Source organism: Ovis aries, chromosome 19 (assembly GCF_016772045.2).
Source record: "Ovis aries strain OAR_USU_Benz2616 breed Rambouillet chromosome 19, ARS-UI_Ramb_v3.0, whole genome shotgun sequence".
NCBI classification, from domain to species: Eukaryota; Metazoa; Chordata; class Mammalia; order Artiodactyla; family Bovidae; genus Ovis; species Ovis aries.
Genome location: NC_056072.1, coordinates 21,286,950 through 21,312,310, shown reverse-complemented (window position 1 = coordinate 21,312,310; position 25,361 = coordinate 21,286,950). Strand labels below are relative to the sequence as shown.

The window sequence follows — 25,361 nt, the reverse complement described above, 5'->3', positions numbered from 1 at the left end:
AACCACAAGCTCATTTTATGTCTGTGAGTCTCTTTCTGTTTTGTAAGTAAGTTCATTTGTATCATTTTTTTTAAGATTCCACATATAAGGGATATCATACTATAGTTCTTATAAGTTTGAATATCCACCTGTAGTTAGTGACTGCTGCATTGAAAAGGAGAGTTCTTTGTTTGGATTTTTTTGGCTATACCACAAGGGATGTGGGATCTTAGTCCCCTGACCAGGGATCAAACTGATGACCCCTGCATTGGACACAGAGTGTTAACCAGCTGATCACCAGAGAAGTCTCTTGAATAACAATTTTAAAGGCTTAATTTCTTCACCTGTGCAAGGGGGATGATAACACATATCCATGGGATCTTATGCAAGTTAAAGGAAATTATTTGAGAGAACTTCTAGTAAGATGCATGGCTTATAACAGGCAGTTATAATGTGTGTTTGGATATACACCCACTGGAATCTGTGGAACATTCCACCTGCACACCCATTGCTAAATTTTTCATTAATCTCCTGCTGTGAATTCAAAAGGAAAAACAGGGAATATTCATTAGCACCACAGGTCTGTCTCTCTTAAAAAAATCTGTTTGGAATGAATCAGTCAATGTGGTGTTTTGTATTTTTTTCACCCTCTCTCTGAGATGGGAGACTATATCAGCTTATGGTAAAAGAGTCATCCCAGTCAATGAATAATCAGAGGCAAAGCCAAGCAGATGATAAATCTTGGCCTCCATCCTGTGAAGCCACCCACTAAGCAACGTTGAATAAATCTGCTCAGGCTTAGCATATTTTTCAGGGTAATTGGTTGCAGTTTTCTCAGAGTCTTCAACTGGTTAACCTTAAGCTGGACTTATGCCAAGCTAATGAAACAGAGAATGAAGTAAGTTCTGATTCTGGTTTTAAGTTTCAGGGAGGGGACTATGGCATTGGACGTAACAGTGCTGAGAGCAAAAATAAGTGTTTGTTCAGGCTTCTTTACCCTGGATGTGAGCAACATCTGGGTTTCTGTTATTTCCCCAGATGGTTCCCTTCTCCTTGGAGAGGGCTACAGGTGACTTAGAGAGAACTTCACTGAATACCATGTAATTAAACTAATTATGGCTCTGTCGAGGCAGGATGTTCGCATTTTAAGTCATGGAGTGAGGAAGCTGTGAAGATAAACAAGTGACACTTTCTAGAAATGGTTACCTGTGTGGACTTAGAGTCAGGAGATCTGGATTCAACTACTAGCTTCTCCCCTTGGTCACTGGGTGACCTTGAGTAACTCATTAAGGTCTCAGAGCCTCTGTCTTCTTGTCAGTAAAATGGGCATAATGCCACTTGCCTCAACAGACAAAGAGAAATAAGATGTTGCATGTGAAGCATCAGCATAATGCCTGGTATGTGGTAGAGACTAAAAGCATGCTGGTTGGTTTTAGGTTACCTCTTCTTTAGGGTGATACAGTGATGCTTCTGAGAAGAAACTCACAGTGTAGCCTTTCTGTGTTTCCGCATTGTTATGGGCTGTTATGTTTGTTATGGGTTGCATCATTTCCCTCCAAATTTGTCAAAATTGCTGAAGTCCTAACCCCCAGCAATTCAGAATGTGACTCTATTTGGAGACAGGCTTTTTAAAGAGGTGATGAAGGTAAAATGAGGTCATTAGGGTGGGCCTTCATCCAGTAAGACTGGTGTCCTTTTAAGATGAAGAAATTTGGACACACACGTGCACCGAGGAAAGACCACGTGAAGACAGAGGGAGAAGACAGCCATCTGCAAACCGAGAAGAGATGTTTTAGGAGAAACCAACCCTGCTGACAGACTTGTAGCCTTTAGAACTGTGAGAAAATATATTTCCCTAGTTTAAGCCACCCTGTTTGTGGTAGGTAGTTACAACAGCCTTGGCAAACCAGGGTATGCTCTCTCCCTGGTCCTTAAGCATTCACTGTTTCCAGCAAATATTTTTAGGCCTATTGTGTTTAGGCTCTGAATATACAAAGATGAACAATACAGTTTCTATGCTCACGAAACAGATCTTCTAGTCGAGCACACAGATGAGATCATTCATTAATCAGACCTGCGTTAAGGAGTTAGGTGGGTGAGGGAGAACAGCTATGAAATAAGGTTGAGGGGACAGGAAGTATGCGCCCAGTTCATCAACTACAAGTTTTTACATGTGTTGACAGGAAGTGTGCACCCAGCTCATCAACTGCAAGTTTTTATGTGTGCTTTGTTTATAAAAAGCCAGCACTGGAACTCAGTCCAGCCACTGCTGTTCTTACAAACACCACTGTGATTCTTGTTGAGGGTTGAGTGTGCTGGGATGCACTACTCAGATCCTCCTCATGCTCCAGGAGATGGGAATGATGCTGAAAGACAGCCATCTGTTGTCATCCCGCTTTGGGGATCATATTAATTGAAGAAAACTGCCTTGCCTGGTCTCCCTTCCTTTCAAGGTCACGGGGAGGCAATGCACATCCAGTGACTAGGAAGTGTGAGGGTTTAAAGCTGACCCTCTTGATGCAAATCAAGACAATTCTGGAGGGCCAGCACAGCTTCAGAGCTGCCCATGAGATTAACTGAGACCTCTAAGCCCACTTCATGGGTCAGCTTTTCCCTCTGTCCAACCCTGCTTCTGTCCCTTCCCTTTCACAAGTCTTGTCTCCAAGACCTAATAGTCATGCGGCTACCGGTCTTCATCCCAGAATCTGCCTCTTGGGAGTCTCATCTGTGACAGTGTTCCTATTGAAAATCAAGCATAGATGACCACCAAGTGCAGATATTCAAGGCTTTCTTCTTTATGGTCCAGCTCTCACAACTGTACATGACTATTGGAAAGACTATACGGACCTTTGCCGACAAAATGACGTCTTTACTTTTTAACACACTGTCTATGTTTGTCATAGCTTTCCTGCAAAGAAAAGGGAAAAAATATTATATTTATTTATTTATATTTTTGGCCTTTTGGCATATGGGATCTTAGTTTCTCTACCAGGGATTGACACTATGCCCCCTGAAGTAGTAGCGAGGATTCTTAACCACTGGCCCACCAGGGAAGTCCCCAGAATTTGTATTTAGAGGAGATCATAGCTCCTCCAGAAGTGCTTGCAGTACTCCCAGTCCCTTCCCAGGAGTCCTTTATGTGTAGGCCACCTCATGACTTTGCACCTGGATCCAGCTGCTTGGACTAGGTGTCAGACCCAAAGGCAGTCTTTTGTAGGTGGGCCAGCAGCCAATGAGATGGCGCTTTGCAAGCATCGGGTCTAACAGATGACTCCCATCTACCTCTCCAGACTGTTCCACACCATGGTCTCTACCTTCGCTTTCTGGGGAGGCTGACTTCCTGCCTCTTCTCCTTGGCTAAGACATCTCACATGCCATGGCCTCTGCCTAGAGCATGAGGCGTTCCCTCCTCTACATGCTTTCATAGAATGACTCCTTATCCCGTTATTGCCTAAAAGTTGCTTCTTTAAGGAACCAGTCCCTTACCACTTCCGAACTTTTTGTTGTTTCCTTCACATAAGGACCTCAGTTTGTAAACTAATATTAGGATTAATGAATGTCTGTAAGCCGCACTTGGCTGCCAGCAACTTGAGGGTAGAGTCCGCTGCTCACTACTGTACTCCCAGCTCCACCATGGTGCCCAGAACACAAGGAGACCCAGCACTATTAGCTGAATAACTAATGTGAATTTTCTTCTTCTTTTTTAAATTTATTTTTTTAATATAAATTTATTTATTTTAATTGGAGGCTAATTATTTTACAATACTGTATTGGTTTTGCCATACATCAACATGAATCTGCCACGGGTGTACACGTGTTTCCCATCCTGAACCCCTTTCCCACCTCCCTCCCCATACCATCCATCTGGGTCATCCCAGAGCACCAGCCCCAAGCATCCTGTATCATGCATCGAACCAGGACTGGTGATCTGTTTCATATATGATATTATAAATGTTTCAATGCCATTATCCCAAATCATCCCACTCTTTCCCTCTCTCACAGAGTCCAAAAGACTGTTCTGTACATCTGTGTCTCTTTTGCTGTCTCACATACAGGGTTATCATTACCATCTTTCTAAATTCCATATCTATGTGTTAGTATACTGTATTGGTGTTTTTCTTTCTGGCTTACTTCACTCTGTATAATAGGCTCCAGTTTCACCCACCTCATTAGAACTGATTCAAATGTATTCTTTTTAATGGCTGAGCAATACTCCATCGTGTATATGTACCATAGCTTTCTTATCCATTTGTCTGTTGATGTACATCTAGGTTACTTCCATGTCCTGGCTATTGTAAACAGTGCTGCAATGAACAATGGGGTACATGTGAGTTTTCTTCTTGAAGGGTGACTGAATGAGCCAAATCAGTTCCCTCTTCTGCAGATCACAAGTTAGTTTAGATACTTCCCTGGTGCTCCAGTGGGTAGGACTTGGTGCTCTCACTGTTAAGGCCTGGGTTTAATCCCTCGTCAGGGAACTGACCATGGACATCACCAGATGGTCAATACTGAAATCAGATTGACTATATTCTTTGCAGCCAATGATGGAGAAAAACAGTACTGGGAGCTGACTGTGGCTCAGCTCATGAACTCCTTATTGCCAAATTCAGACTTAAATTGAAGAAAGTAGGGAAAACCACTAGGCCACTCAGGTATGAACTAAATCAAATCCCTTAAGATTATACAGTGGAAGTGACAAATAGATTCAAGGGACTAGATCTGATAGACAGAGTGCCTGAAGAACTATGGACAGAGGTTCATGACACTGTACAGGAGGCAGGGATCAAGGTCATTCCCAAGGAAAAGAAATGCAAAAAGGCCAAAGGGCTGTCTGAGGAGTCCTTACAAATAGCTGTGAAAAGAAGGGAAGCAAAAGGCAAAGGAGAAAAGGAAAGATATACTTATTTGAATATAGAGTTCCAAAGAATAGCAAGGAGAGATATGAAGGCCTTTGTCAGTGATCAATGCGAAGAAATAGAGGAAAACAACAGAATGGGAAAGACTAGAGATCTCTTCAAGAAAATTAGAGATACCAAGGGAAATTTTCATGCAAAGGTGGGCACAATAAAGGCCAAAAATGGTATGGACCTAACAGAAGCAGAAGATATTAAGAAGAAGTGGCAAGAATACACAGAATATACAAAAGAACTATACAAAAAAGATCTTCATGACCCAGATAATCACGATGGTGTGATCACTCACCTAGAGACAGACATCCTAGAATGTGAAGTCAATTGGGCCTTAGGAAGCATCCCTAAGAACAAAGTTAGTAGAGGTGATGGAGCTCCAGTTGAGCTATTTCAAATCCTAGAAGAGGATGTTGTTCAAAGTGCTCCACTCAGTATGCCAGCAAGTTTGGAAACCTCAGCAGTGGCCACAGGACTGGAAAAGGTCAGTTTTTATTCCAATCCCAAAGAAAGGCAATGCCAAAGAATGCTCAAACTACCGCACAGTTGCCCTCATCTCACACGCTAGTAAAGTAATGTTCAAAATTCTCCAAGCCAGGCTTCAACAGTACGTGAACCGTAAACTTCCAGATGTTCAAGCTGGATTTAGAAAAGACAGAGGAACCAGGGATCAAATTGCCAACATCCACTGGATCATTGAAAAAGCAAGAGAGTTCCAGAAAAATATCTACTTCTGTTTCATTGACTATGCTAAAACCTTTGACTATGGGGACCACAACAAACTGTGGAAAATTCTTCGAGAGATGGGAACATCAGACCACCTTATGTGCCTCTTGAGAAATCTGTATGCAGGTCAAGAAGCAACAGTTAGAACGGCCATGGAACAACAGATTGGTTAAAAACTGGGAAAGGAATATGTCTAGGCTGTATATTGTCACCCTGCTTATTTAATTTGTACCGCAGAGTACATCATGAGAAACGCTGGGCTGGAAGAAACACAAGCTGGAATCAACATTGCCGGGAGAAATATCAATAACCTCAGATATGCAGATAACACCACCCTTATGGCAGAAAGCAAAGAAGAACTAAAGGGTCTCTTGATGAAAGTGAAAGAGGAGAGTGAAAAAGCTGGCTTAAAACTCAACATTCAGAAAACTAAGATCACGGCATCTGGTCCCATCACTTCATGGAAAATAGATGGGGAAACAGTGGAAACAGTGTCAGACTTTATTTTTGGGGGCTCCAAAATCACTGCAGATGATGACAGCAGCCATGAAATTAAAAGACGATTGCTCCTTGGAAGAAAAGTTATGACCAACCTAGACAACATATTCAAATGCAGAGACATTACTTTGCCAACAAAGGTCCATCTAGTCAAAGGTATGGTTTTTCCAGCAGTCATGTATAGATGTGAGAATTGAATTATAAAGAAAGCTGAACGCTGAAGAATCAATGCTTTTGAACTGTGGTGTTGGAGAAGACTCTTGAGAGTCCCTTGGACTGCAAGGAGATCCAACCAGTCCATCCTAAAGGACATCAGTCCTGAATATTCTTTGCAAGGACTGATGCTGAAGCTGAAACTCCAATACTTTGGCCACCTGATGTGAAGAACTGACTCATTTGAAAAGACCCTGATGCTGGGAAAGATTGAAGGCGGGAAAAGAAGGGGACGATAAGATGGTTGGATGGCATCATCGACTCAGTGGACATGAGTCTGAGTAAACTCTGAGAGTTGGTGATGGACAGGGAAGCCTGGTGTGTTGCAGTCCATGGAGTCGCAAAGGGTCGGACACAACTGAGCAACTGAACTGAATTGAACAGGGAACTGAGATCCTGCAATCCATGAGGCATAATCCATCTTAAAGAAAAGTTTAAATCAGGAAAATAAGGTGGGATTGATTGGGCAATTGAAACTGAGTTATATACACTACTATGTATGAAATAGATATGCTGCTGCTGCCGCTAAGTCACATCAGTCGTGTCCGACTCTGTGCGACCCCACAGATGGCAGCCCAACAGGCTCCTCTGGCCCTGGGTTTCTCCAGGCAAGAACACTGGAGTGGGTTGCCATTGCCTTCTCCAAAATAGATATGAGAATCTATTAAATAGCACAGGAATAATGAGACTCAGCTATATAGCCCAGGGAACTCTACGCAGTGCTCTGTGTGACCTAAATGGGAAGGAAGTTCAAAAAAGAGGAGATAGATGTATACATATAGCTGTTTCACTTCTGTAAAAGCAGAAACCGATACAACATTGTAAAGCAACTATACTCCAGTAAGAAAAAAGAAAAGAAAAACACACACAGAGTTGATGAGGTTTGGGGTGGATCAATAGTTCTCAAAGAGTGGTCCAGGGACCCCTTCCTCCCCTTTATAAAGACCACCTTTCAGGAGGTCTACAAGGTCAAAACTATTTTCCTCTTAAATCTAAGATATTACTTTCCCTTTTATCACGCTCATTCTCTCATGAATATATATTGCATAGAATATGTAAAGTTCCTTTTATAGTTTCACATTCCACATTGTAACAAATCTTTAAGAAACTACCACTTGTCAAGTTTTGGGAAAAGTGCCAAAAAAGAAAACCCGCAACTCTCTAAAAAGTCTACTAAAATCTCCCTGTCTTTTTAAACAATACATATCTCTGTGAGGCCAGGTTTTCTTCATATACTTGAACCAAAGCAACATATGGCAATGTCATGATGAAGAAACATACATGAGAATTCAGCTATGTTCTATTAAGCCAGACATTGCAAGAGCATTGAAAAAACATAACACAGAGGAATACTTCTCACTAAATATATTGTTTTGGAAAAATAAAGTTATTTTTCATAAAAATGTTATTTGTATTAACACCTAATGAATTTGTTGTTAGTTTTGTTAAGTGACACTACAACATTTTTTAATTTTAATTTCTAATATGTAAATATCTATAAAAATAATTCACACGAACAAAAGCTCTTTGAAGTGCAAAGATGTCATGAGACCAAAAAGTTTGAGAATTATGGGGGTCAACTATTACCCAGAATTCTGAGTAATTTTTCAAAACTTTGATATAGTTCCATGTATTTTGGCATCTAGTATTACTGCTAAAAGTCTAGAAAATTTATTATCTTAATGAGTTTTAAAAATTGAATGAGGTTTGAAACTTCTAATCCAATTCTGAGAATATAAAGAAACACTATGTTGCTTTAAAAAAAAGGGGGAAATTAATATGTGATACAATATTATTAACTAAAGTACAGATTTTCAAATTTCACAAAATTTTATGCTAGTGTCCAGTATTTATTTTCATACCTTATTCAAGACTTCAGATTGTATTCAAGTGCGTTGAGCAGATTCAGCTGCTTGCAACAAATTCTGGTAAATTCTCTTTCCATTTTTATTCTGCTACAAATATTTTCTAATCTTCTATTCTAATCTAATATTTTCTAATTGTTATGGCTTCTTAGAAACACCCATCATTTAAAAGCGGACATTCAATTTCCAGATACATGGGATTTTTAAAAGTATCTTTAATACTAATTTCTCATTGGATACTAATTTCTCATTTAAATGCTTTCTTTTCTGTTATCACCCTCAGTGTTTTTTCAGTCTTTTAACTTTATTGAGGCTTTCAGTGGCTAAGTCAAAGATCTCTCTTGGCAGATGTCACATAGCACTTGAAAATACATAGGTTATTTTCAAATATATTTTGATATTGATTTCTAACATAATTTCTAACATAACGTATAGTGATAAGAGAACAGGACTTTGTATGACTTCAATACCTTTAGACCATGAAACTTTTGCATCTTGTTTTATGTCCCTGGGTATGTTTCAGTGTCTTCTAGTTTATAATCTATGGGAATTTGAATAGAATTTTTATCCTACTGTTGTGTGAAAATTGTATACATCATTATTATGGATACACTTGAATTGGTTCATACTGCTTTTCAGGTCTCCTATAGCCTTCTACTTCTCTGTATAGTCATTCTATTAATTTTTGAGAGCTTGATTTTGAAACTCCAACTAAAAATCTTAATTTATCTACTTAAAAAATAGCTATAATATATAGTAGAACTATATGTAACCTTGTTCGGCATTTTCCAATTCTCCTGTAAATGTGTTATCATGCTTTCATAATTTAAAAATTAAAAAAAGAAAGAGAAAAAGATAGCAGTGTCAAAAAAAAAAAAAAAAAGAACTCTGAGTAATTTTGTATGCAAGAGACAGACTCAACTCAAACAGCCATAAGCCAAAGCCTGTCTCCACCTCTTGGTCCCTTACCCCCTATTATTGGCTTCATGTTGGGCAGGCTTTCCTCTAAAAGCAGGTAATAATGATTGTCTGCTGCTACAGGTTTAGGTCCTATTAGCTTAGCAACCATAGCATATCCATTCCAGTAGTTCTAGCAAAATCCGCAGTGTAGACCCTCTTTCCATTTTCATCCCTGGGCCAATCCCCATGACTCTGCTGGTTCAGGTCTTAATCTTCCATTCATCTCTGTGATGAGGAGTCGAATGTGGTCAGTGTTCAGTGAACCATCTGGAACAAGGAGGGTAGCTCATGAGAGGAAACTCAGAAGCTTTTACCAAGGAAAAGGTAAAAGGATTTCATGTGGGCAAGCAACATCTGTCATCTTGGGAAGATTGGGGTGGAAGGCCTAGAAAATGAGAAAAGTAAGTTTTCTCTAAGAAGAATTCAGTAGAGGTGAAGAGGTTAGGGAAGGCTGGGTTGAGTGTCACGTGTTGTGACAGGATTGGTGGAGGGAGGTATGGCTGGTTTCCTGTTCCTGTTTGACCCATGAGGCCTTGATGATGATGGAAAAAGGGTAGCTGTGGCCTGTGTGGACTGGATATAACATCTTCAGCATTTGGGGGCTCTCTTTCTGCTTCCCAAGACAAACTGGATCACACCTCATGCTCTGATCACCAGACTTACCTATCCTGAGTCATGTTGCCTGTAGCCTCTGCTCCACATTAGGGGACCCTGAGGCAGAAGAGGTAACAGTAAAGTGTTAGGTCAAGACTAGAGTTTGGAAGGAAGATTCGGGATTTAGAGTTCTTTAGCATCCCGCAAAACAGAACACCAGCCATGACAGACATTGCCTGTTATTGCTGCAAAGGAGAAAGCTGCCCATGGAGAAATAATCCTTATGAGGTTTACCCTCTCCTCTGCTCTCTCATGGACAGACTTTCACTGTGGACTTTCACACGTGAAAGATGAGACGTGCTCCACATGGACCCAAGACAGGAAAGAGAGCCAAAGATGAGAAATAGAGGCAGCTGGATTTTGTCTCAGTATAAAAGAAAACGTTCAATCTCATCATCCAAAGCTGGAATGGGTTCCTTCAGGTGTGTGTTTGAGTTGGGGGACAGGTCAATTATGCACTAATGCATGAAGTCATTTTCTTCCAGGTCATGAGTCTGGAAAGTGCTGAAAACCAGAGTTTGGGGTAAGCACAAGATGATTTACTCTTTACTCTGAAAAGCTCCTTCTCTTTCCTTCCCTCCTTCCAACTCCCTTCCCCCCTCCCTCCTTTTTTGCTTGCCGTGGTGAATATTGATACTTTATTTTGGCATAAAGAGAAGAATCTGGAAAATGCCTTATATTTGAAATTTTCTTGATTTTCCCTCCCATGGTGGAAACCCTTCCCTCAGCTGTTCAGATCCAGAATACTTGAAAACTGCAGCAGCAATACAAATGCACGACCAAAGGACAGCCAGGCAAAAAAGTGGTGTCACTCGGACAGACACCAGGGTGCTAGACAGGAGCCTCTGTTTCTGCTTTTCCTTTTCTGTCCCCGATTCTCTCAGAGAGGGCGTCAGAAGTAGCTGGTGGATCCAGTGTCGTGAAGGCTCTTCAGTAGCTTGGCTGGAGGCATCCTGCACTGGCACGGATCAGGCTGTTCTCATCTCTCTCTGGCGTGGTTTGGGGCCAAACGTCTGCATTTGTTTTCCAGCCCTTAGAGTCTGGGCAAAGGAAGGAAAGGGCGAGTCTCCTTTCAGACTCCTGAGGCCAAAGGAGGACTGCCCTGGGGCAGAGAGTGACAGAGGGGTCAGCAGGAAGTCTGTGTGGACGCTGTGCTTCTGCTAGAAAGACAATGGGAGAGGGTCCCCTGGCCCCGAGTGCAGTCAGTGGAGCAGGTGTAGGAACCAACGGAAGAAACTGCTGACTCTCCTGGGGAGCACAGGCTTCTCAACTGCCCTGTCATCCCTTGCTCTGCTCCATCTCCCTCCCAAGTTCCCAGCTGCATTCCTCCCAAGCCTTCGCTTCTCTGAGTTACCTGAGAGCATCTCTGGGATTGTCTTAGAGACCATGGGGGAGGGCTCCATTTCCTGAGGCTCCGTCAGAGATGGACCTACCCTGGGAGCGCTCCATCCTCTAATGTCTCACGTGACCTCATCCGTGCATTGTGGAAATGATAGCTCCTATCTCATCTCTGCTGAGGGCCCCTGAGTGTTGGTAAGATGTGTTTGTGCCCAGAGATTTTGATGCTAATTCCTTCTGGGTTCCTGGTATCCCAGTCTCCTAGGACCTATGCTGCTATTCCAACCACCCTACTCAGTTTTCTAAGTCCTGACATCTAAACAGGGAAGCTGCGTCTATGCCTCCGTTCCTCTGACCCTCTGGAAAGTGACAATACAACAAAAACCTGCCTATCAATCTATTTAGTATTATCACCAGAGTGTGTTATATGATCACCAGTATAATGCCAGTAAGAACAAAATCCTTCATTTCTTAAATACTTAGTGCCTTTTGTATGCAGGTCAAATCTGTATGCAGGTCAAGAAGCAACAGTTAGAACTGGACATGGAACAACTGACTGGTTCCACATCAGGAAAGGAGTACATCAAGGCTGTATACTGTCACCCTGCTTATTTAACTTATATGCAGAGTACATCATGAGAGATGCTGGACTGGATGAAGCACAAGCTGAAATCAAGATTGCCAGGAGAAATATCAATAACTTCAGACCAGCACGTGACACCACAATTATGGCAGAAAGTAAAGAACTAAAGAGCCTCTTGATGAAAGTGAAAGAGGAGAGTGAAAAGCTTGCCTTAAAACTCAACATTCAGAAAACTAAGATCATGGCATCTGGTCCCATTACTTCATAGCAAATAGATGAGGAAACAGCGAGAGACTTTATTTTGGGGGGCTCCAAAATCACTGCAGATAGTGAATGCAGCCATGAAGTTAAAAGATGCTTGCTCCTTGGAAGAAAAGTTATGACCAACCTAGACAGCATATTAAAAGGCAGAGACGTTACTTTGCCAACAAAGGTCCGTCTAGTCAAAGCTTTGGTTTTCCTAGTAGTCATGTATGGATGTGAGAGTTGGACTATAAAGAAAGCTGAGCACCGAAGAATTGATGCTTTTGAACTGTGGTGTTGGAGAAGACTCTTGAGAGTCCCTTGGACAGCAAGGAGATCCGACCAGTCCATCCTAAAGGACATCAGTCCTGAATATTCATTGGAAGGAGTGACACTGAAGCTGAAATTCCAATACTTTGGCTACCTGATGTGAATTACTGACTCATTTGAAAAGACCCTGATGCTGGAAAAGATTGAAGGCTGAAGGAGAAGGGGATGACAGAGGATGAGATTGTTGAATGGCATCACTGACTCAGTGGACATAAGTTTTAGCAAAATCCAGGAGTTGGTGATGGATAGGGAGGCCTGGCGTGTTGCAGTCCATAGGGTTGCAAAGATTCAGACACAGCTGAGCAACTGAACTGAACTGAATTGAACTATGTGAATGAGGTCCTTGACTTCTCTCAACAACATTATGACCTAAGTACTACTGTTATGTCCATTTTACAGATGAAGAAACAAAGGCTCAGATAAATTAATTGGCTCGGCCAAGAACACGTAGCTAGTTTAGTATTGAAAATGGAATTTTAAAAAAAGTAGGTTTGCAGCTATATATTTCTGGGTTTGATCATAGTCTATTTTTGCTTGTTCTAGATTTTAAAATAAATGAAACCATGAAGTATGTAGAAAAATGAATAAACATTGTTGCATACCTGAGAACAACAACAAAAATATTAACAAAATTAAATTCAAGGCCTACTCTGCCTGACACCAGTGTCCATATTCTCAGCCATCATACCAACTGCTCCTGGTTATTCCTACTAATATCCCTGAGAGGAGTTTTAAAGAGAATTAAAACTAAATGGAGAGAGGAAGATGGTCTCTGTGTTGATTAGGGAAGTGCTAACTACAGTAGTTATTAAACCACCAATTTCAGTGGCTTAACACAGTAAAAATGTATTTGCTACTTATGTAACAATCCGATGAAGATTGTTTCTAGTGGCTTTCATCTATGTGTTGATTCAGGGACCCAAGCCTGTCTCTCTCTCTCTGTTTTTTTTTTTTTTTTTCTTTTTAACTTTTTATTTTGTATTGGGGTATAGCCGATTAACAAAGTTGTGGTAGTTTCAGGTGAACAGTGAAAGGACTCAGCCATACACGTATATGTATCCATTTTCCTCCAGACCCCCTCCTCCCATCCAGACTGCCGCATAGCACTGAGCAGAGTTCCATATGCTGCATAATAGGTCCTTCTTGGTTATCCATCTTAAATACAGCAGTGTATACATGACCATCCCAAACTCTCTAACTATCCCTTCCCCCCAAAAACCATAAGTTCATTTTATAAGTCTGCGAGTCTCTTTCTGTTTTGTGAGTAAGTTCATTTGTATCATTTCTTTTTAGATTCCACATATGTGATACTTCTTCTCTGTCTGAGCCTTACTTCACTCAGTATGACAGTCTCTAAGTGACCCAGGCATGTCTTATCTCCTGGCTTTGCCATCCCTTAAAGGCTTAACCACCTCTGTATCCAGGACGAAGTGGAGAGGAGAAGAAATAACATAGCCTGTTCTTAACTGCTTTGGCCGGAAATGACACATGTTACTTCTGCTCACTTTCTATTGGCCAACACTAGTCACATATCTTTGCACAAATGAAGAGGCCTTAGGAAATATGTTGACTCTCTGGGCAGACATGTTCCAGCATCAGCTCTGCAGCATGGGACAGGGAGCACAAAATAGTCAGCAAAAAGTTATTTCTGCCCTGATCTCAATGACCATAAATTCCTTCTATCCCATAGGTTCTATGGTTACATGATGTTATTTGTCTGAAATACATGAGAATTTGATGAGGGTAAAGGTCCTTTCAATAGGGCAGTATTCATGTGAGAAATGGCCAAGACAGAAAGTGTCTGTAGTAAATGTTCTCTATGGCCTGAGGTTTTCAGCATCTGAAAAATGAGTGTCTGGATCTTTTCTGTAGTCTGTTCAGTGTGGTCCACTGTAGGACTCCATTGCCAGCATGGACTCCAGAGGCAGCAGCCTCATTTAGGCTCCATGACTCACTGCAGAGAGAGGTACCCAGAGACGTGGTTTTAACATACTGTTTAGAAATAAGCATCTGAGAAGTGTGGAAACATGCCGTCCTGATTTGCTCAGCTCTATCGTTAAGCGCTGGCATTATCACCATCTGCCAAAATGTGGAAGTTGCTTAAAAATGAGTCACCTGGCACCAGAAATCATTCTGCTCAGAACCTCCCCCACCATCTCCTGGTATCAACAACAAGTCTCTGCTGCTTGTAAGTTCTAAGAAGCCTGAAAAAATATGAGTCCCCCACCCCCCATCCCCACCAGGTGACACTTGGTTATTAATCCTCCAGGGCGCAGGCATCAATTTCCTTGAAATTTATTGGCACACTTACTTTTCATGGATGCTGAATCATGTTGCATGGACAAAGGCAGTATTATTTCTAAGCTCATATGAATGCTTGCTGAATTAAACTCTTTTTCCTCTCTTTCCCATCTCATACCTAGTGTTTCTTCGATAGGCGGCAGCTTAAACAATGAGAAACATAATACAATTTGTCTCATGCATCTAGAAAGATGCCAAATCCTCCACAGTCCATTTTTGGGTGGTTTCTTTTCTAGGTGAGTCAATGTCCCTTGGATATCCTGTAATTTAAATAATGAAATATGAGATTAACTCCTATAGTCAGATGGTAAAGAATCTGCCTGCAATGCAGGAGACCCAGGTTCAATCCCTGGGTCAGGAAGAGTCCCTGGAGAAGGGAAGGCCACCCATTCCAGTATTCTCCTTGCCTGGAGAATTCCGCAGACAGAGGAGCCTGGGGGACTCCAGTCCATGGAGTCCCAAAGAGTTGGACACAATTGAGTGACTAACTTTCACTATTAATTCATCACATGTTAAAGGCTAAAGCAACGAAAGAGGGGGAAAACTGGTTGGTATATAAGCCCATATATTCATGTCAAAAAAGGAAGAAGGCTCACAACTATTAATTACAGTCCTGGTTTCTGTGGCCGGTCTGTGATCTTAGCTGATATTTATAACCACCATATTCCTTCACCCACCACACATTCCCTTTGCACTTAGCAAGCATTGGCCAAAGCTCTGTGTCACCCTGACTTGTAACCCTCTGACTGTGAAACCCCCAAAGCCATCGGTTTTCTTCAGGGCCTAGAACACCAGAAGACTATGGTAGAATCAGGCTGCTGACTGGGTGGTGCTTGCATGCCTGCTTGGCAGAGGGATGCTGTTCTGAGCCACTGGTGCGCCTCCTACAGGTGCTTCCTAGCAGAGCACCTTAGGATTTGAAGGCAAATTTGCTCCATCCGCTGCAGCTCATTCAGTTGCTTTTAAAGAAGCTTGGGGCCATCAGGTTACCAGGTGACCATAAGGATGGGCATTGTGCTGACATGCTCTTCATCATCTGGGAAATATCAGAATATGTACCCATATATAACAGCCAATTTTATCACAAGGATTTCTATAAAAGTTATCAGGGGACCTGAGCTATGATCCTAACTGGTGTTGCCAGCCAACCATGTGACTCGAATGTTCGCTTCCTCATCTTTGAAGAAAGGGCCCCACACTCACTGATAAAGGACCAAGCTTACCTGGTTTAGAGTGGGGTTCTATCTGCTGGGTCTGTAGAGCAGTGGATCTGCTCCAAAGGGGACAATACATAAGGGATCAGTAGAATACAAAAGGATTCTATGGTTAAATCAGGTTGCTAAGCCTTGTCATGTCCATCACTGTCTTATTTTACATGTAATATAAATATGAAAACTGGTCTTTTTATTGCAGATACCTATTAATATCACCAGGAACCAGGCTTCCATGGAATATAGAATAGGAAGTTCTGTTAAGAAATATTCTATAAAAATGGTAAACAGCTGTTAAACTTGGTTAGTCCAATGTCTGAATTTATATGTGAGAATTTTTATAGAAAATATATTTAGGTTAAAAGAAGCCAAAGATGAAATTGCATGTGCATATTGATGACAGGGGAATTACATCTAAGTACTTTGCAGAGGAGAGAAAATGAGTGAGGTCGTATTTGAGAAGCATAGGACTGTTTTTCCATAGAGTGATGTCAATGATAGTCTAACAGATTAAGTTATCAAGTGTTACGCTTGGATGGGTGTTTTTTAAACAATGCTCCAGGTAGCCAAGGGTAAAGGCAGGGTTAAGGGGAGAATGAGCCAATGAAATCCACACTCTGCTTTAACTAAAACACTCTGCTTCTGCCTGAAAGTAGAGACACAGGCCGTGGAGTCAGGAGCCCTGACTTTGAATATCACTTGCTGCAACCGCTGGCAACATGACCTCGGCCATCTCTCTGACCCTTGGTATTTCCCTTTTCCAATTGGAAGATAAGGGGAAAAAAACAAACCTCACTTTTAAGGTTTTAGACAGGATGAAATGAGATAATTCTGGCAAAGTGCAAAGCATGGTAATAGGCCCTATGAACTATTATTAAAATTCTTTCACAGAATGGTTTTTCACATAGGTGTGTGAACAAGGGGCCTCCCAAGTAAAAGGGAGGAGACACAAGACTAGATGATGTTTAAGGTTTTTTTCGTGGTTAAGAGTCTGTGGTCCAACAATATAACAGATATGTCCTGTGACAGAAAATTTCCCCCTTTTTACTCCTCAGTTGCCACTTCTGGTCAAAAAGAGGAAAAAAAGCAAGCAAGCAAAAAAAAAAAAAAGGCGTTTGTTGTATAGTTCCTCAATCCTTGTTTTTTGCTAATTTCATTTGGTTCATTTAGAAGAAGATATGAGAACTGGCAGAAGAGTCTGAAGGACTGCAGTTTGTCTTCAAACCAAGGCACACTTAGCTCTTGATTCACTGAGGGAGAGAACGGGTTCACCAGCTTGTGCTTTCAACGTAAAAATTGTCCAGTTGAAAAATAAAAATTGAGTATAAAGCCTCTACATGTTAGAAAATATCTAAAAATGGACATGGTTTCTTTATAGAAATGCGCTCCCTCTTTGCCAGTTGTACTCACAAAGTGAATTAAAATTTTCGTGGTGAACAGATTGTTTAAAGCTTAACAGATAGTGAATTCAGGATGTTCATTGGGTTTAACAGATAGTGAATTCAGGATGTTCATTGGGTGGGTAATTCTCCATTTGCCCCTAGATCTTTTCTCCACATTTCTAGACTCCGCTCTGAACCCTGGAAAGCTGATCCCTATGAACCAAGTTTGTCACCCAAGTCCTCTTGCCCCCTGACTTCTAGTTGTCCAGTAGGAGGCGCCAGCTGGAGATTTGAGTGTGGAAGAGGGAGAAAGGTCTGGATATTTATTCCTCCTGCTTTTTCATGACTTGGCCTGATTAGGGCTGCATCTGTATCCCTTTGTGACTCCAACCTCCCTCAAACAGCCCCTCTGCCTGGTGCTAACTCTGAACCATCTGGTAACATCATTTTTCTTTTGTGACTGTGTTGGGTCTTTGTTGCTACATGCAGGCTTTCTCTAGTTGCAGTGAGTAGGTGCTACTCTAGTTGCCGTGCGAGGTCTTCTCTTTGCAATGGCTTCTCCTGTTGCAGAGCACAGGCTCTGGAGTGTGCCTGGGCTTCAGTTGATGTGGTGAACAGGTTTAGTTGCCCTGTGGCATATGGGGTCTTCCAGACCCGGGAGTGAACCCATGTCCCCTGCACTGGCAGGCAGGTTCTTAACCAGTGGACCACCAGGGAAGTCCTGGTAACATCTTCAAGCCTGCAGGTGGTAATGGCTTCTCAAGTTGCTAGTCCCTGGGTACCTTGACATCCCTGTTACTTCCTTGAACCCTGGCCACCTCTGTAAGTAGTTGCTCAAAGTCTGTTTAAAAATACCAGCTGGTTATTCCAGCTATATGACATTTTAGAAAGAGCAAATCTATGGAGACAGTAAAAAGATCGGTGATGGGCAGGGGTTAGGGGCAGAGAGATGGTTGAAAAAGCAAGCACACAGAGGATTTTCAGGGCAGTGACTATACTGTGCATGATATTATAATAATGGGTATGTGTTACCACGTTGTTGCTGTTTAGTTGCTAAGTCACGTCCAACTCTTTGTGACCCTATGGGCTGCATCCCACCAGTCTCCTCTGTCCATGGTATTTTCCAGGCAAGAATTCTGGAGTGGGTTACCATTTCCTTCTCCAGGGAATCTTCCCCACCCAGGGATCGAAACTGCATCTCCTGCATTGGCAGGCAGATCTGTTACCACTGAGCCACTAGGGAAGCCCATGTGTCCCTATACATTTGTTCAAACCTATAGAATGAACAACACACACAGTGAACCTAACATAAACTACGGACTTTGGGTATGTCGTAATTAATGTAGGTTCATCAAATGTAACAGTCTGGTTGGGGGGATGTTCATGGGGGAGGTTGTAAGAATGGGGACAGTGGGTATATGCGAAATTTGTACCTTCTCCTCAATTTTGCTGTGTTGTAAAGAAAAAATCAATTAATTAAATTCCTAGCTGTACATACCCTTCCCATGACTATTGTATGGCTTTTTGTGTCTACACTGAGTAACAGTGGCATCATAAGAATGATGGCCGTAGAGGAGGAGAGAGACCTGGGCAGCAAAAACAAGACAGCCAATGACTGTCCCAGACTGTAGGAGATTTGAGTGCAGTGCGGAGACCCCAAACAATGGTGGCTTCAACAAGAGCCGTGTATATGTCTCACGTAAAACTCTATGCACTCGTCTTTCAAACGGAGGTTCAAATGGAGGTGATGGTGGGCTGCCTCCCTGAGTTGTTACGAGGATTCGTGGAGCTAATGTATGAGAACTTCATGACCAAGGGGGAAGTCCTGCTTTGAACTGAGCAGCACAGGGTTGATTGCTAGTAAGAGAAGTAGAATATTTCCTTCCCCATTTGCTGTTGTTTCCCATTAAAGAAAAAACAATTATATGAAACAGTACCAAAAGTAAAAAACTTTCCCATGATTAAAAATAGTCTTGGCACAGTGCTGTGCTAAGTCGCTTCAGTCATGTCCAGCTCTTTGCGATCCTATGGATTGTAGGCTGCCAGGCTTCTCTGTCCGTGGGGATTCTCCAGAGAGCAGCTAGTGTATAATAAACGTAGCTTTTATTGCTATTGTCATTGTCAACCTCTGTCATATTTCCCCACTTCTGCCTTGCCCCACTCCTTCTTTTGATTCTGTTATGTGGGAAATGAAGTCCTTTATGATGTGCTAATCTAGCTTTTGATTTTATTGTATTCCAACTCTCTTGGTAGTTAGTTTTGGAGGAAGAGAATCTTTGGGCAACCAAAGGAAGATTAGTGGCAGAAGGAAGATGGTCAAATAGCAATTGAGGACTTAGATCTGGCAAGTGTCCCACATTGGTGAACACTTGGTTAGCAGTTTTGCAGGACCTAGCATTTCCCTAAAGTTATTTTAAAATATCTATTGTCTATTTTATAGATCACCAGTCCAGTTTCGATGCAGGAGGCAGGGTGCTCAGGGCTGGTGCACTGGGATGACCCTGAGGGATGGGATGGGGAGGGAGGTAGGAGGGAGGGTCAGGATGGGGAACACATGTACACCCATGGCTGATTCATGTGAATGTATGGCAAAAACCACCACAATATTGTAAAGTAAGTAGCCTCCAATTAAAATTTTTTAAAAAATCTATTGTCTATTTTAAATGAGAAGAGCATTTAGCTCCTGCCAAGCTAAAACATGTCTGCCTCTTTCAGTGTGGTGGATACTGGAGCTGGGGGTTGAGCAGTGAATGCCAGTATGAGGGATGACATCACCAGGCCCTTCAGGATGGAATGCTGGTGAGACAAGGTAGATCCCCTGGATGCGCTCGGCCTGGTCACTTCCTCACTGTACCACCTAACCCACCTCCCCATCTGGGAAGCAGAACTAAGCCTAAACCTGAAATTACTAAGAAAACCAGGAGCTGAGGTTTTATTTCCTGCCATGTAGCAGAACAAGGGTTCAACAGAACCTTACTACCAAGTAGAAGTAAACTGAAGTGAAAGTCACTCAGTCGTGTTCAACTCTTTATGACCCATACAGTCCACGGAATTCTCCAGGCCAGGATACTGGGCTTCCCTGATGGCTCCATGGCAAAGCATCCACCTGCCAGTGTAGGAGACATGGGTTCAACCCCTGGGTCGGGAAGATCCCCTGGAGAAGGAAATGGCACCCCACTCCTGTGTTCTTGCCTGGAGAATCCCATGGACAGAGGAGCCTGGTGGGCTACAGTCCATGGTGTTGTAGAATGGGACACCATTTAGCAACTAAACAAAAACAATCGCCTAAATCAAGATATTTTAGAAAAAATTTCAGCATGAAAAAATTTTCCCCTGAGCCCTATCCCAGTCAAAATTATGCCCAAAATGACAACTATTCTTATTTCTAATCCATAGGTTTTTGCTGTTCTTGAATGCCATACAAATGCAATCATAAATATATGAATATTTAATTTCCTTACTTGACTTAGAGCATAGTTATTTTGCATTTAGATAATGTGCTCAGGAAATGCTGAATACATGCTTATGGCAGGCATGAAGGGCTCTTACTTCTAGTGGCACAAAAAAGCTTTATAAATATTCATTATAATAAATAATAATAAAATAAATAATAAACATATATAATAAATAAATAAATATACACGTCTCTCCTGCATTGCAGGCATATTCTTTATTGCTGAGCCACCAAGGAAGGCCTAATCTATTTATAAATTCTTTTTTTTTTTTGATCATTCATTCATTCTACAAACATCTGTTGCTTGTTGGTCAGGTTCTCTTGGAGCAGACATTGAGATGGAGTTTGAGCAGCAAAGTATTTATTAGGGATGCAGAAGAATTGATGCTTTTGAACTGTGGTGTTGGAGAAGACTCTTGAGAGTCCCTTGGACTGCAAGGAGATCCAACCAGTCCATCCTGAAGGAGATCAGTCCTGGGTGTTCATTGGAAGGAATGATGTCAAGCTGAAACTCCAATACTTTGGCCACCTGATGCGAAGAGCTGACTCATCTGAAAAGACCCTGATGCTGGGAAAGACTGAAGGCAGAAGGAGAAGGGGACAACAGAGGATGAGATGGTTGGATGGCATCACTGACTCAATAGACATGAGTTTGGGTAAGCTCTGGGAGTTGGTGATGGACAGGGAGGCCTGGTGTGCTGTGGTCCATGGGGTCACAAAGAGTCGGACACAAGTGAACAACTGAACTGAACTGACTGATATCTTCTTTTATGAAGTATTACTTAAAAAAAAAAAACTGATGTAGTTGTTTTCTGTTACTGAATTGTAGGGTTCCTTTGCATACCCTAGATGGAAATCTGTTGTCAGTTAGATGTTCTGCCAATATTTTCTCCTAATCTGTAGCTTGCTTATGTCTTTGATAAGAAGTTTGAGATTCTAAGGGAATCCAACTTTATCAAATTTTCTTTTGTGATTTCACTTTCTGTGGCTTAAGAAACCTTTGCCTATCCTCAAGTCCTAAAGGTATCCCTAACTGTATTTTCCACTAAAAGCTTTATGATTTTATCTTTGATTTATCACAGGTCATGTTAAAGGTACATGGACAAATATTTTAAAAATTTAGTTGTACTGCTTTAAAATTTTTTTTATGGTTTTCATTTTATGACAACTTATACTTGTTTTCCATTTAGAGTCAACATACAGGTTTCTTTCTTTTTTTCTCTCTCTTATGGTCCATACCCTGCAGGTCATGGGATCTTAGTTCCCCAACCAGGGATTGAAACTGGGCCCTCAGCAGTGAAAGTGTGGTATACTAACCACTGGACCTTAGGAACGCCAGGGACTTTCCACAAGTTTCTTTTTCAAATAAACTTATTAAAGTCAAAAAAGTGAGAATGAAAATATTAGTGGAACAGACGATAGCTGACAAAAATCATGAAGATGATACTTGAATTTGGAAAATGTTGAATTACTGTGTAAAGCAACAAGCTTTAGCTTTTGTTGAGTCCAGAAGACAATTGATTTAGTTTCTTATTGACAGCTGAAAATAACTTCTCCATTAATCTTAGCATTAAGTTTCGGCATGATTTCCATTATATTTAATTTTGGCTCAGATCTAGTCCAGGCCAATACCATTTCCAATGATTAACAACTTCCAATTTTGCAGAACATTGGTGAAAAGAAAAGCAGAGAGGACTAAAAAAACAGTGACTATATTTTAAAATCAATGTTTGATGCCAATCATCTTTATTTGGCCTTGGAGTACAGAATGAAGCAGGGCAAAGGCTAAGAGAGTTTTGCCAAGAGAATGCACTGGTCATAGCAAACACCCTCTTCCAACCACACAAAAGACTCTACACATGGACATCACCAGATGGTCAACACCAAAATCAGATTGATTATATGCTTTGCAGCCAACGATGGAGAAGCTCTATACAGTCAGCAAAAACAAGACTGGGAGATGACTGTGGCTCAGATCCTGAACTTACTGCCGAATTCACACTTAAATTGAAGAAAGTGGGGAAAACCACTACACCATTCAGGATTTTACCTAAATCAAATCCCTTATGGCTATACAGTGAAAGTGAAAAATAGATTCAAGGGACTAGATCTGATAGACAGAGTGCCTGATGAACTATGGAAAGAGGTTCATGACATTGTATAGGAGACAGGGATCAAGATCATCCCCAAGAAAAAGAAATGCAAAAAAGCAAAATGGCTGTCTGAGGAGGGCTTACAAATAGCTGTGAATAGAAGAGAAGCAAAAGGAAAAGGATAAAAGGAAAGATATACCCATCTGAATGCAGAGTTCCAAAGAATAGCAAGGAGAGATAAGAAAGCCTTCATCAGTGATCAATGCAAAGAAACAGAAGAAAACATTACAATGGGAAAGACTAGAGATCTCTTCAAGAAAATTAGAGATGCCAAGGGAACATTTCATGCAAAGATGAGCTCAATAAAGGACAGAAATGGTATGGACCTAACAGAAGCAGAATATATTAAGAAGAGGTAGCAAGAATACACAGGAGAACTGTACAAAAAAGATCTTCACGACCCAGATAATCATGATGGTGTGATCACTCACTTAGAGCCAGGCATCCTGGAATGTGAAGTCAAGTGGGCCTTAGAAAGCATCCCCTATGAATAAAGCTAGTGGAGGTGATGGAATTCCAGTCGAGCTATTTCAGATCCTAAAAGATGATGCTGTGAAAGTGCTGCACTCAAAATGCCAGCAAATTTGGAAAACTCAGCAGTGGCCATGGGACTGGAAAAGGTCAGTTTTCATTCCAATCCCAAAGAAAGGCAATGCCAAAGAATGCTCAAACTACCACACGACTACAGTCATCTCACACTCTAGTAAAGTAATGCTCAAAATTCTCCAAGCCAGGCTTCAGCAATACATGAACCGTGAATTTCCAGATGTTCAAGCTGGTTTTAGAAAGGGCAGAGGAACCAGAGATCAAATTGCCAACATCTGCTAGATCATTAAAAAGCAAGAGAGTTCCAGAGAAACATTTATTTCTGCTTTATTGTCATGCCAAAGCCTTCGGCTGTGTGGATCACAATAAATTGTGGAAAATTCTGAAAGAGATGGGAATACAGACCACCTGACCTGCCTCTTGAGAAACCTATATGCAGGTCAGGAAGCAACATGGAAAAACAGACTGGTTCCAAATAGGAAAAGGAGTACATCAAGGCCGTATATTGTCACCCTGCTTATTTAACTTCTATGCAGAGTACATCATGAGAAATGCCAGGCTGGATGAGGCACAAGCTGGAATTAAGATTACTGGGAGAAATATCAATAACCTCAGATATGCAGATGACACCACCCTTATGGCAGAAAGCAAAGAACTAAAGAGCCTCTTGATGAAAGTGAAAGAGGAGAGTGAAAAAGTTGGCTTAAAGCTCAACATTCAGAAAACTAAGATTATGGCATCCAGTACTATCACTTCATGGGAAATAGATGGGAAACAGTGGAAACAGTGGCAGACTTTATTTTTTGGGCTCCAAAATCACTGCAGATGGTGATTGCAGCCATGAAATTAAAAGACCCTTGCTCCTTGGAAGGAAAGTTATGACCAACCTAGACAACATATTAATGCAGAGACATTACTTTGTCAACAAAGGTCTGTCTAGTCAAGGCTATGGTTTTTCCAGTAGTCATGTATGGATGTGAGAGTTGGACTATAAAGAAAGCTGAGTGCTGAAGAATCAATGCTTTTGAACTGTGGTGTTGGAGAAGACTCTTGAGAGTCCCTTGGACTGCAAGGAGATCCAACCAGTCCATCCTAAAGGAGATCAGTCCTGGGTGTTCTTTGGAAGGACTGATGTTGAAGTTGAAACTCCAATACTTTGGCCACCTGATGTGAAGAGCTGACTCATTTGAAAAGATGCTGGGAAAGATTGAGGGTGGGTGGAGAAGGGGACGACAGAGGATGAGATGGTTGGGTGGTATCACCAACTCAGTGGACATGAGTTTGGGTAAACTCCGGGAGTTGGTGATGGACGTGGAGGTGTGGCATGGTGCGTTCACGGGGTCGCAAAGAGTCTGACACGACTGAGCGAATGAACTGACTGACTGATCTTATTTGGAGCATAGTACTTATTCTGAATAAAATCAATGAAGAAATTTCAAGGATAGTACATTTTTTGCTTTTTTTGTTTTTAAAAAGGATTAAGATAGAGGAATGTTGCATGTGTTTGAGTTTAAATTAAAAGAAAAAACTTTTCCAAGATGTAAAAAGAGAAAATCATATCACAGAAGGTTTTTAGAGCAGTGAATACTGAAGCTATCATGATGGGCGTCTATCATTGTACATTTGTCCCAACCCATAAAATGTGTGACATGAAAAGTGAACCTAAAGTCTATTTGGGTGATTATGTGTCTGTGTCAGTTCATCTTTTGGAACAAGTGTGCCACTCTGGAGCAGGGAGATGCTGATAAATCGGGAGATCATGCAAGTGTGGGGACAGAGGGCATCTGGGGAACCTCTGTGCCTTTCTCTTAGTTTTGCTGTGGACTTAAAACTACTCTTGAAAAGTAAAAATTTTATTTTGAAAAAAGAGAAATTAAAGAAAAAAAATTATTTGTCCATCAGTGAATTTGTTCTGATCAGCAGTGTGGATTATGAAGGCAACTTTTCTAGACAACTCAGTTCTGTTTATATCTTCTCATCCTCAACCAAGGTTGATAAGGGAAATAGAAGGGCCAACT

At 41.4% G+C, this 25,361-nt stretch overlaps 1 long non-coding RNA gene across 1 annotated transcript in view; it reads left to right on the top strand.

Moving 5' to 3' along the window:
• LOC121817217 (uncharacterized) overlaps positions 1-24,782 on the top strand; it is a 36,810-nt gene extending 12,028 nt beyond the window's left edge. The window contains exons 2-4 of the long non-coding RNA XR_006057021.2: positions 10,288-10,325; positions 19,906-19,999; positions 20,960-24,782. This is a non-coding gene — a long non-coding RNA (uncharacterized LOC121817217). The remainder of the gene's footprint in view (positions 1-10,287; positions 10,326-19,905; positions 20,000-20,959) is intronic.
• Positions 24,783-25,361: the final 579 nt, after the last annotated feature.